The sequence below is a fragment of the Mytilus californianus genome, unplaced genomic scaffold, assembly GCF_021869535.1.
Source record: "Mytilus californianus isolate M0D057914Y unplaced genomic scaffold, xbMytCali1.0.p SCAF_15, whole genome shotgun sequence".
In the NCBI taxonomy this organism is placed as follows: domain Eukaryota; kingdom Metazoa; phylum Mollusca; class Bivalvia; order Mytilida; family Mytilidae; genus Mytilus; species Mytilus californianus.
This window is the reverse complement of record NW_026262637.1, coordinates 28,564,193-28,578,076: the sequence shown is the minus strand read 5'-3', so window position 1 is coordinate 28,578,076 and position 13,884 is coordinate 28,564,193. Positions and strand designations below refer to the sequence as shown.

At 29.9% G+C, this 13,884-nt stretch overlaps 2 long non-coding RNA genes across 6 annotated transcripts in view; one reads left to right on the top strand and one right to left on the bottom strand.

Moving 5' to 3' along the window:
* Positions 1 to 13,884, bottom strand: part of LOC127725812 (uncharacterized) — a 76,706-nt gene that overhangs the window by 36,300 nt on the left and 26,522 nt on the right. Inside the window, exon 1 of one of the 4 annotated variants that reach the window (XR_007993207.1) lies at positions 6,854 to 6,931. The exons of the other annotated variants lie outside the window; for them this stretch is intronic. This is a non-coding gene — a long non-coding RNA (uncharacterized LOC127725812). Of the gene's footprint in view, positions 1 to 6,853; positions 6,932 to 13,884 lie in introns of those variants that run through there. 4 annotated transcript variants of the gene reach the window in all.
* LOC127725813 (uncharacterized) lies at positions 7,454 to 13,066 on the top strand. Of its 2 annotated transcripts, XR_007993209.1 has the most exons (4): positions 7,454 to 7,754; positions 8,444 to 8,569; positions 10,048 to 10,138; positions 11,136 to 13,066. It is a non-coding gene; the product is annotated as an uncharacterized LOC127725813 (long non-coding RNA). The 2 variants fall into 2 exon arrangements; XR_007993208.1 differs by lacking the exon at positions 10,048 to 10,138 and having other exon boundaries at positions 10,319 to 13,066.

The window sequence follows — 13,884 nt, the reverse complement described above, 5'->3', positions numbered from 1 at the left end:
AAACTTGATTCATGTCTTTCTTCTCTTAGACATTTCAGAACATTGGCGAACGCTTAAAGTTAGCGATTCAGTGAAAAAAACAAACTACAAAAAAAATTAATTCTTGCGTGTTTGTCTTTAATCTGTTCCACAGTTTTTACACAGATTAAATTCTTAACAGATTAATAGAAGGGGGGTATGTTATTTCTAGTCATGCTTGCAGTAGTAACATAAAATGTATTAATTATGTTGAAAGTGTTCCCTCATTTGTAGAAACATTTCAATATATGATTATTTAACATCACATTGTTCATTATATTTCATATACATATAATGACTCTGCAAGAAAAAAAACGGTAATTTTTAGTAGTGGCGAAAGAATGAGAAAATGAAACACATAGCTAAAAGATAAAGAAAATATCACCGTGAAATATGATGCCTATTGTCGCAGACGGAAAAGATAAAGGTGAAATGTGATGCCTCTTGTTATAAAAAGAACAGTTCACGGCGAAATCTGATGGCAGTAGTGACAAAAGGAAAATATCACAGTGAAATTTGATGCCACTTGTCACCGAAGGAACAGATCAAGGTGAAATCTGATACCTGTTGTTACATTAGGAACAGATACTGGTGAAACTTGATGATTGCTGTCACAGATGGAACGTATCACAGTGAAATCTGATGCCTGTTGTGACAAAAGGAACAGAGCATGATGAAATCTGATGCCAGTTGTCACAGAAGGAACATATCACAGTGAAATCTGATGCCTGTTGTGACAAAAGGAACAGATGATGATGAAATCTGATGCCAGTTGTCACATAAGGAACATATCACAGTGAAATCTGATGCATGTTGTCACAGAAGGAAATATGATATATGTTGCCAGATGTCACAGAAGGAACAGATCATGTTAAGATGTGATTCCTGTTGTTTCAAAAGGAACAGATCGCGATAAAGTATAATGTCAGTTGTCACAGAAGGAACAGATCACGATGACATCTGATGCCAGTTCTCGCAGAAGGAACAGATCACGATGACATCTGATGCCAGTTCTCGCAGAAGGAATAGATCACGGTGTCATCTGATGCCTGTTGTTATACAAGGTACAGATACCGGTGAAACCTGATGACTGGTGTCACAGGAAATAACTATCACGGTGAAATATGTTGCCTGTTGTCACAGAAGGAACAGATCACGGTGAAATTTGATACATGTTGTCACAGAAGGAAAGGATAAAGGTGAAATGTGATGCCTCTTGTCATCAAAGGAACAGTTCACGGCAAAATCTGATGGCAGTAGTGACAAAAGGAACATATCACAGTAAAATATGATGCCAGTTGTCACCGAAGGAACATATCACGGTGAAATATGATGTCTCTTGTTACATAAGGAGCATATACTAGTGAAACATGATGACATGACTATTTTCACAGAAGGAACATATCACAGTGAAATCAGATGCCTGTTATCACAGTACTAAAAGATCACGGAGGAATATGATGACAGTTATCACAGAACTAAAATATCACGATGAAATCTGATGCCTGTTATCACAGAACTAAAATATCACGATGAAATTTAATGCCTGTTGTCACAGAAGGAGATCACGGTGAAAGCTAATGTCTGTTTTCACAGAACTTAAATATCACGATGAAATATGATGCCTGTTGTCACAAAAGGAACATTACCGGACATGAGAACAGTTATTAAAGCGAAATTACAAATGCATGCATTTTACACAATACTGTAATCGTAATAAGTTAGATTTGGGAATCAAATTATATGAAATAAATCATTCAGATCAACCATTTATTTATGAGATATAAAATTTACCTACAGCTTTGCTAAATTGTTTTAACTATTCTAATTGACTTGATCACTAATATGAACTTAAATATCAATTCAAGGGGGAAGTATAAAATAATATTTTCATTATACTTAAAAGCTGAAATCAGAAAATATTCTAAATAAATTAATTATGCAGTACATGGTATTTTATAACAGATGTAAACAACAGCCCTCCAATATTATGAGCATGTGCATGTATTGCGATATCCAACATGAAAAAAAGTAACGTTTTATATAAATCGAGACAAAAAGTGACAACATAAAAGACCGCTGATATTTCTAACATGGAAATATAAGAGAGATATATTAACAAGGAAATAGTTCTACAAAACAAGTATTAAACTACAGAACATCAACTGTAATTATATAACTTAAGATGAATTGGTGTATCATGATATTTTATTTTAATAAGATATACAGGACTAATTTATGCACGTGAAGTATACATATATATGTAGCTTATTGATTTCAATATCTCGACTGTAACTACATGTATATGATACAGTTGCATTGAAATGATCATTGTGTGTTCAGAATATGGCTAATTCTTGTGTACATCTCTCTTTCAGTTTTGTTGTGTTTGTTGGGTGGACGTGTTTTTTTAACAAACATATTAAATAATGTCTATGGGTATCAACTGTTCGTATATTCGTATGTAACAGACACAGTAGAAGATTCCTCAAGAAGAATGCAAAGCTACAGGTGTTACCGTTTAAAATCACGTTACGCCCTTAAGATGCCACCCTTTCACTGAATATTTCAATGTTTGGCGACCATGTTGATCACACTTGAAACAAAGAATATCATACGCACCTATAGATCTTCTTCATACGTATGTTTTACAATATAAGAAATGACTTAACTTTTTCCATTTAGATCTTTCCGGTTTTGTGTAGCAACATTCCCGCAGCTCCTGCATATATATAGCTGTTACGTTTTATATATTTGGGAGCTTGAGTTTCTCGAAATGATTACCTTTAAAGATTTTTGTTGCTTACAAAGAAGGTATTATTCAAAGTATATGGTAAAATCGAAAGCATCTCTTCGAAATTTTTGCGGAAGCTTGTCGTAAATTGGTTAATTTTCAAGGAATATCGGTGTCGCGATCGATGATGACAAAATACGAATAATTCTATTTATTCAAGTATTTTCCTCCTGTATGACGTCACCTATAGTGACACTATAGATTTCAAAGAAACAGCAACATATTGGTACTTTTTATTTATATTTATTCATTAAGTAAAAATAATATAGTCAACATGCATAAAAACAGTCAAATTCGACGCTCGTGTTTAATTTAAAATAAATAAAAATAATTACTAAATGAAAAATACATAATTCTAACCCACACAAAAGCTGGAAGAGAAAATAAACGGATAACTTTAAGAGCAAAACAATATTGCAGTTTCAGATTTTTAAACAACTACTATGACTGGTAGTCTTAAAATTCGTTATCAGAAGTCAACGTCATTGACAAAAATATTGAACGAAACTATCTAACGCTTAATAATGTGGTACATAAAGTTTAATTGTGCTTTTATATGATATAATTTATACAAAAATCCTCAAAATATCTGCAGCTAAATACCTAAAATAAAATAATTAATTTGCACGATAGAATACACACTTAACAAATGAATAGTTATTGTTATAAAATCTTTAATATTTCCAAACCGTATATGTCATTCAAATATTATTATGTATCAATTTTGTAGTGGATGATTTATATTTGAGGAAACCGAAACCGAATATAGCATCTGTCTAGTTACATTTTAAAATCAATTTTGGAATAATATTTCATCAGGTAATTACGTCCTTAAAGCTTCATGAAGCGTTGCATTCCATATTAAATAAAAATTGTGCATATAAATGCAATTTTTGTTTAAGTTTTCCTGATTCAGGTGCAAAAAATGCAAACTAGGTCTTCAAAGATATTTTTCTCGAGTGATAATCATTAGAAATTAAATTACATCTTGCTTGTCTCTATACATTTCCTCAGCACAAATGTGTCCTTTTCATGACATTTTCTCTCTCTCAATTTTGTATTAAAAATACGAATTTTTGCTGGTTCTTTCAATAATTATATGAGCGTTTATGTAAAAATTTTAAGATTCATATAGATATATAATACTTAAATATTATATTATATATTTTAATTTATTAATATAATTTTGAGCTTGAATATTATCTGAATTTATATATTTCGTTAACATCTCTGAAGTATGGACTGATTTTAATAAAATCAAATTATAATAAAACCACCAGCAATTTATTTAACAAATTAACCACATATGTTAGTTTTCAATGAGATAAGATATGAGTTATTGTTGTTAATTCGTGTTCTCTCCCCTTTATCACTGTATTAATGTTATAATTCAAAATTATCAAGCATCATTTTTAATACTTTGTTATTCAAATTAAAGAAAAAACAAAAGTTAATGTGTATAAATATACAATAATGTCACTTCATTCACAGTTGTGCATCATAATCGATTAATTATATCATGCAAGGCGATAGAAATTTAGACAACTGTGCATAAAATATATCATTGACACGGGAAATAGAATTAAACAATATCAATAAATTAATACGATGCTAATCAGTTTTTATACTTTTTGTCCAGATACCATGTATGCATGCATGGAGCTGGTTCTTACAATTCTTTTTAAAAAATCAATGAAAGTAACAATTACTGGTATCCGCCCCTCATTTTTGTTGTCATACTTTATACCAGCTGAAATAAATCATCACCACGTGTAATCAGTTTGACCCATAACTATTGTCTGTTTTATTTTAGAAATAAATCGAAATTATTTGATCAATAATCCAGAAAATGTCTAAGGAATCGGCACGCAACCATGTATCTTAATCTTGCGGATCTGGACAGACAAAGTCGGCATAACTTGTGAAAATCCCCTATCCTCTTTCCCTAAGGACCTACAATTTACGCCTTAATGTGTTATAATTTAATATCCTCATCGAGATGATTCGAACCGTTATGCCAGTGGCACCAAGAGTTGTAATTTGTTGTTAATTGAGCCATTTGGTAGCTTATACATTACATGAATGATAAAATTGAATGTTTCATTCTCTCAGTGTGGTGCCTTAAGTATTGATTCAAACATTTGCTTGAAAATTTGAAATTAATTGTTAAATTAGCTTCTATTATATGTTTAGCTTAGCACAGAATCAAGCCTGCTTTTCCTAAACAAATGTTAAAGTGTGGGGTGAAATTGTAAACGCTTAATGTTGTTTTTATTTTATTTCCAATGCGTAAAAATAAAAATACATATATCTTAGAAATAATAAAATAATTATGATGATAATGATAATGATTCAGATTTAACAAGATACACAAAAACAAATAAATCATCATGTGTTTCTGTCAATCATACAAGTGGAAACTATATAATTTGTAACTGAAAAATATGTTTTTGATTCGTTTCAAAGTACAATTTTATCGTAGATAATTTACAGAAAATATTATTTCATACTCTCTTAATATGTCCAATATATTTTTCTTTTATTGCACACGAGGAGAAAAAGACGTCATGTATAAATTTCAAATTAACGAGTATTATCAGTTTTTCTATGAAAACTAACTACGACACAGCTATAGGGGTATTTCAACATCTTCGACAAAATTATAAATTTAAATTAATCCGCATGACGGTAATTTACTTGACATTAAATCGTGGTGTAAATCAATTTATAATTGAATAATTGAGTACATTTTTTTATTCGAAAATTATATTATTTGAGTATTTACTGTAATTTGTTTTATGTAACATGCATTTTTTTTAATATCGATTCGATATAAAATGCAGAGTGATTGTTGAAAATTAGATGGCGTATACCATGACGGTACGAATACTATTTTGTTTCGCTTTGAATTTTGCAAATTATATTGCAATGTTATATTAGACGAAATGATATCAACTTTGTAATTAGTTACAAGCAAAGCAAACATTGTAATGATTTCTAATTGGAAGAAGACATGAATTGTAAACTACTTTACCAAATTCTATCAATTTTAAACGTACAATCACAGGCTTTGTAAATATTTAATTAAACTGTAAAATCAAAACTTGTACATGGAATATTTAAAGGATAATTTTGTTTAAGTTGTAAATGGGAAGAGGACAATGTTGATAAATGCTAAACCATTCTTGGTTCTTTGGCAAAATAATATTTAAGATTATATTAGTTATTGTATTCCTTTAATTTGTTTTTAAATTGTTATATTTATATATATCCTGTAAATGAATATAACGTATTGTGTGTTTTTTGCTGTGCATGTACTGATTTTGTGTCATGGATGGACACCCCATATCCTTTGTTTTTCTACTATGTTAGCTTTTATCTGAAATCCACAACTTATATTTGAAAAAATGAAAAACAATACGTTATAAATGTCATGCGTCCGAAGCGCTTTTCTGGATTTACCTTCACCAGGAACGCTCAAAGCCGAATATTTGAAAGACAAGGATGTATAAGAAACAAAACAGTTGAAAAGCTACATGACCAAAAAAAGGCCTAAAATAATAGCCAAATCCATTTAAGGTCAACTTTGCCTGAGGGAGTTTAAACATTAGTTTCATAAATTCAATTTAAAAATTCCTACATTTTTGAACAACTATAGATATTGTTTGTTCTAATGAGGTAAAAACAATGAATACCGTAGAAATTAAATCATTTCCTTTAATACAACATCTTACTATCATTTTAGATTTAAAAGATTTAAACTCGTCAAACAAAACATTGTTTATAGTATAAAAAAATACACATATTTCTTGAACACATATATAACGAAATTCAGAAAATTATATATAGCATTTCTATGACAATATACTGAGTAATCCTAGCATGAAAGTCATTGGATATAAATAATGGCTGAATCGGAATAGAATAGGACGATTATAAGGTTAACAGAAAGGTTAACATAGCTTTGGTAAATAAATTATTAAATGCATTGGTTATTTTGATAGATTAATTACATTTGTTAATGACAGAGTGTGCTCCTACCTTTGAAACAGCAAGAAATCCCCATAAATACAATGTAATCTTACAGTAACTTTATACTGGTTCTTTTGTAATAAAGTCATAAACGTAGTCAAGTTGTTACTTTCAGAACACTTCAACTTTATTTAATTTGAATGAAATTACCATATATCACAAAAATTATACATGAATGAAATATTAATTATTCGTAAAATTGTTGTTATAGTTCAAACGATTTTTCTGCTTTAATTTTGATCGTATATTCAAATTTTATTCATATTGGGCCGATTATCTGTTTCCCGTCATTAGATTCTTTCAACTAAAAAAATGTAAAATCAAACAATTATTGAAGAGTATGTTGTACATTTTGTTACATTAAATAAGTATCTAGTTAAATATTATTATTTATTATTAATTTAAATATCATAAAGACATTTTTTCTTAACTATGAAAATATTAAATATCTTTTCAAACTTGTGAACGTCGTTTTCATAACTACATCACAATTATAGATTTGTTACATCATATGCAACAAAACATGAAATATTGTATCAAATTGAACCGAAATTCAATTTATACCTGTTAAAAATAGAGTAGCAATCAAATAAAAATTGTTCCCACCAACCACTGCAAGTAGGATGTTGATATTAAAACCACCCCAGCCTCTGCATAGGTCTGTAGGATGACAATGAAGAGAAATTTATCATCTCATAATATAAAGAATTGTCGATGCAGTTAAAGAATCTATATTAATGGCTGGCAAACACAGTTCGGAAGCTACAACACTTCAATGAAACGACAATTTTAAACTCAACCCTGCAGACAGTTTACTTGAAGGTGAATGAATAAGCAACACGAAAGATCCTCAAAAATGTTTGGTACAACTATAGCATGTTCACAACAATGAAAATTAGTATACTTCTAGGTATGTGTCATTTCATATTGTATTTAATTATAGTCTTTTTAATATATTTTTTTTTATTAAAATAAACACACACCTTAGAAGAAAAGCAAGGGGGTGGGGTGGGGGTATGAAGACAAAACAATTACTCAAAGAACATTTTACAATAACCAAATTTTCAAATAAATTAATATACATATATACATGTAACATAAACACAAAAAAGAATGTATACACAGATTTGCATAAAGCTGATTAATAAATTAAACCTTTACTCATTGGTTTTTTCTTTTATAAAATGTATATCAACATTGACTTAAAGTAAAACAAAATAAATATGGTTTTTTTTAATGTTAGAAAACAAAACACATAGAGGTGAACATAGATTGAATATAAAAAAATTGATATTGAAATATACACTGTTCTCTACCCTTTTTAGAAAACAAATCTTGGTTGTAAGTCATTATTTCGTAATTGTATTTTATGTTCCTTAAATATTTTGTAGACAGAATTCATGAGACATATCCAGATTTGTAGAATTTGACACCAGGAATTAATATAGATTTCAATTTTTATAGTATATCGAAAATTAAGAATAAATGATCTTTCTAGACAACGAGAAAAACCTAAAGTATTATTGCCAAAATAAATTCGATCACAAACGAGATTTGTAGTGTAATCAACATTTTTCTTCGATTTTTTTTATGTTGCAGAACATTTGTAAGGACTATTGTTTTAGTAGAACAATTATGAGTCTCTTAATACAGAATATCAAATAGGAAGATGGATGACAATTATATAAATGAATAAGAAACTCAAAAAGAAAATACAACAATTAGGTGGGGTTCATTAACAGAACTTAAATTTAAAGAAGCATTGATATCGCGTATTATACACAATACAATCTGATGACAAATTAAAGGTGGATTCCTCGCATATTCTCATTTAAACCAACATAGATCAATGTTTATGGATTGATTGTGATTTTCTGTTCACCTATAATTCTTGTTTTATATACTGTACAAATATAAGAAATTATTGTACAATAGCAAAAGCAAGAATAAAGCCAGCAGGGGTTGTTTTTAAGCATGAATAAAGCCAGCAGAGGTTGTTTCTTTTTAGCAAGAATAAAGCCAGCAGGGGTTGTTTTTTAGCCGGAATAAAGCCAGCAGGGGTTGTTTTTTAGCCAGAATAAAGCCAGCAGGGGTTGTTTTTTAGCCAGAAGAAAGCCAGCAGGGGTTGTTTTTAACCAGAATAAAGCCAGCAGCGGTTGTTTTAGCCAGAATAAAGCAAGCCAGGTTTTTTTTAGCAAGAATAAACCCAGCAGGGGTTGTTTCTTTTTAGCAAGAATAAAGCCAGCAGGGGTTGTTTTTTAGCAAGAATAAAGCCAGCAAGGGTTGTTTTTTAGCAAGAATAAAGCCAACAGAGGTTGTTTTTTAGCAAGAATAAAGCTAACAGGGGTTGTTTTTTAGCAAGAATAAAGCCAACAGGGGTTGTTTTTTAGAAGACAAACACTCCTAAGCGATCATAAAAGACAGGGTTTGTAGAGAGGTATAGACTTCTTATCATCTCAGATGTTACTTATTATTGTCTTATATATTTCTAAATTTAAGAATTAAATTTTCTTCCTTTTTTATCCATTAAAAAAGTAAGAATTTATCATAGTAGCAATCAAAACCATGACCAAAAGCAAAAAAAAAAATTGTCAAAGGACAAACAACAATCCAAAAAAATTCTAAACAGGAAACTGCAGATGGAGCAAAGAAACCCAGCATAAAATAAGGTGCTCCGGAAGGGTACACAGTTCCTGCTCAACTAGTAAGCTCAGTAATTTACAATAGCTGTCTTTCTTCATTTTCAAGTCGAGTCTTTATTTAATCTATGGCTAAAACAACGTATTTCATGGCTTCAAAAACTCTCTGTTTTGTGGGAACAAAGTATTTCGATTTATTAACCCACAACGTATAAATACAAATGTATTTTCATCACTCGAACAACAATACTTAAATATTTGAGTTCAATTTATTGTCTTTAACATTTCTGTCTAGGCGTAGTCATTGCAAATAATTCATTTATTTTTGTCATTCAATTCCATGTTCAAACAGACATTTTATACACACGTACAATGTTAACATGGTAGCGGCGAAAAAAACAGAACAAATATATTCCAATCACGGAGGTTTGGGTTAGTATTTTTCAATAGCTCTTGCATGGGTACCATCAAGGACACCATCAAGAACACTTTTTTGGATTATCAGTGAGTATCAAAGATTGACGCTTATGTTCACGCTGTATTTTCATTCTGATGTTACTGCAGGATATGATATCTTTAGACCATCGATGAAAACCTTTCAGTGGTGCCAGAATGAACAATAGCAAAATAAGTGATGTTCATAGTAGAAGTAATAGTAAGTATATTGGGATAAAGACGACTAAGCATTGGTCCATCTCAGATTCCAACCAGATTATCATTAACTACCGAAACAATAAAAACAATTAATGAAATTCATTATATATAAGTGCTTTCCTTTGTAACTAGTAGTAGTAATTGAAATAAAGGCTAAACGTTGGTTTATCTTCAATTACAGCCAGAAAATACAAAACTGCAGATACACACAGTGAACAACACAATTATGAAATTCATTATCGTTGATACCAAACTGTTCTTATAAGATAAGTTTTTTTTATGTATGTTCTCGGCATCTCATGTTACAAACACATATTCTCTTTTACCAAGAAACATATTTAAAAAAACGCTATGTCAGCCTCAACCCATGTGGAATTTAGAATGTAAACTACACAAAGAGATTTTATTATTACCAGTTAGATCTATTTTCAAAGAAAAAATATATTTTACAAATCCCATTGTATATGAAAGCCATTATACAAGACAAACCTTGCATACATTAGTAGTGTACAAGATGGTTTATGTATTATTCCACCCGTTAAAATATGATAAATAAATTACATTAAGTTTACATGTGTTTCCTTGTCATTTACTGCTATTAATGGTAATTGTTATCAATTCTGGCCATCAGTTATGGTTTTTAATGTTAACGATATCCAAACTGTGGTGTTTTATTTCTAGTCTCCCTCTTAGTATAATTTATTACTTTACGTGAAAAAGATATTTTTCTGTATAATGGTATCATATTTCAATACTGCTCAGTTCTAATTATCGTTCAATATCGCTATTCAATGAAAGCTATTAGGAATCAAGAACGGCAAATTAATCACCTAAAAACCGAGATAAATCACAGATTCAAATGATTGGCCTACACAAAATGGCTACCAGAGCGACTCTAAACGTAGTCACTTCACAATTAAAATTAATTGAATGTTTAGTTGAAAGAAAAACAAACAAAGATTTACTAACTTGATAAGGCTTGTTTCTTGTTTTTGTAGGTAACGTCTTGCTTCCGAATAGTACACCATTCGGAATCCTTAAACGGATGAAGTGAATGACGATAAAGGACCAATGTCAGACTAAGTGATTGATGAGAATATGATTTGATTAATTCAAAGAAAAGTGTGTTTCTTGTAGAACGTTGAACATTTGTTGACTTTTTGCTGTTAAAATCAGCATACCTCGCTGTTAACTGAGCAGGTGTGAGATTTTATTTTTGTGAAGTATTTTTCACATTTGACCTTATTCCGTTTACCAGTAAACTGGCTAAAGTGATTTCGATAACTTTTTTCTTCTGCTCGTGATGTTTAACGATAATTTAATGATTGAATTAAATGAGCCAGTTTTGAAACATGTGAGAAAGATAGATGACTTTATTATTGCTAATCAATGGGATTTTAGTGAGTTTTAAATGATAATATTAAACCAAATGATTGCAGAAAGAACACGTTTAATGGATGAAACCTATCTGTCTCAAATATGAATTTATATATATTTTGAAACCAATAACTGGGTTTTATTCACAAGCAAGATTTATATATCCAGGTTCGTACCTTGTGGGCATGATAATGAACCCTCATTTTTTAATTCTGTTTTTGTTGTTCATTGTCATTTATTGTTAGGTTCACTATTCAAAGATCGTCAACATTCGATTAAAGAAAATATTCAAAATATCCTATATTTGTCAAAAAAAATAAAGTAAAATGAGAAAACTATTCATCATACTAAAATTTTACATTTATAGGTCTTTATTTGTGTGTGCTGATTTAGCATATGCGATTTACGTTTGTAGAAATCCTGCATTATTGTAATGATACTGATAACGTAAACATCAAACCAGAGCAAACCAACAACTTGTACTCAGGGACAAGGGGAGTAATTGTTTACCAAAACGTTTTATCTAAATATGTAAATTGCTTAAATGTTACAAGCAGATATTAAATAAGTATACTTGTGCTTTGTGTTGAAGGATTATAAAAGCATCACAATTAGAATGAAACATACTAAGGAATACGACAGTTGTTTTCCATTTGTTTGATGTGTTTGAGCTTTTGATTTTCCATTAAATAAGAAGGGACTTTCCGTTTTGAATTTTCCTTGGAGTTCGGTACTTTTGTTATTTAACTTTTTATATATTTGAAAATGCAAGTAGTATTAGTAGACGAAAAGAAATATCTTTGTGTATCTACAATTATAAGCCCGGACAGATTGGAAATACATTCATTATCGAAAGCTTTTCCTACATATTTATAATTTGTGAACAAATAAGGTTTACTTTAAGAATATAAAAACCAGTACAGTAACACGTGCAAAATGGCAATAAAGTCCTGTCAAGTTAGAACTTCATTATGATTCCTTCATTATAATTTCTAAGTGGTAAAAATAGCGCAAATACAAGAATAATACTTTGCCCCCAAAAAGGCTTTGAATGATGAAGAGTTATAAAAGAACTGTAACGTCAGAAAATATTGTAAAGGTTTAAAACATAGGCAGAATATAAATAACGTAAAAATACACTCCACAAACAATAATCAGAACTAAACAAAAACATCCAACAATCTTACTAAAAAAAAAGACTTTAAAAAAACAATTAAATATGATAAAGAAATGCCAAAAACATATGCCCCAAAAACAATAACAAATAAGAAAAATATTCAAAAAAGCCAAATCATTCCCATCCAATATAAACCAAAGGACGACAGAAATAAATTCAAAACCATACGGTCATTGGAGAAAAATTATCATTATAGATAGAGCGCTCTTTACACAGTTTGTCCATTATTCCTGAGAGTAAAAGGAGATGTGTTGTATATATTTACTTTGACAGCAGCATAAATGTTTGGTTGTATTTATCTATAGTCTTTTATTGTTATGCCTATGTGTATGCATGTGGGACCTTATTTTGTGTAATAAATATTAAAAATTTTAATTGAAATTATGAAGTCCATGGTCAATAAAACATATACAGCCGCATATTAATTTTGCGCTTTAGTTTCAGTAGTATCCTAATTATGATCTGAAACGGTCATTTTGATCCAAACGGTTCTTAATAGACAGAACAATTAATTATCGTTTCATTTTCAGTCAATCAGTCAACTTTAAGACTTAAATTTAATATCATACTGAATTGTCTGAAAAGCTATTGAACAGAACTGAATTGACTGCAAGAGAATTGTGTGAGAAAGTATTACAATAAATACCGAACTCAAAGGCAAATTCAAAAAGGTGAAGTTCATAAACACTGACAAAATCAAACGCTACCAATCAACGGAACAAGTGAAAAACAACAATACTAAATACCCAAATTCCAAATCTAAGGGGATTTACAAGATAATTTTTCACATGAACAATACACAGCAGGGACAAATTAGCTTTCCATCTTGTATTCCTTTAACCTCAGATAACAATTCTTTTAATATTTGAAATATTACGTAATCAATTTCTATAAAAAAGAGAAAATATACCAAAGGGGTTTGGGGGATAAAATATCATAAGTAGAAAACAGACAACACCATTGTCTTAAAGAAAACGAAAAAAAAAGACAAACAACAATAACAAGTCAATACAGAGAAGACTTAAAAATTGAGCAACAAAAACCCCACCAATAACAGGATGAGTAAGCAGATCCTCATCGACAATATAAAATTAACTTCTCACATGTTTTATGCAAAAGCAGTCAATATTTTTGTGTGCAAGTTTAGATAACAGATTACATTGAATGTATGAATAGTATTACAGAAAATCAAA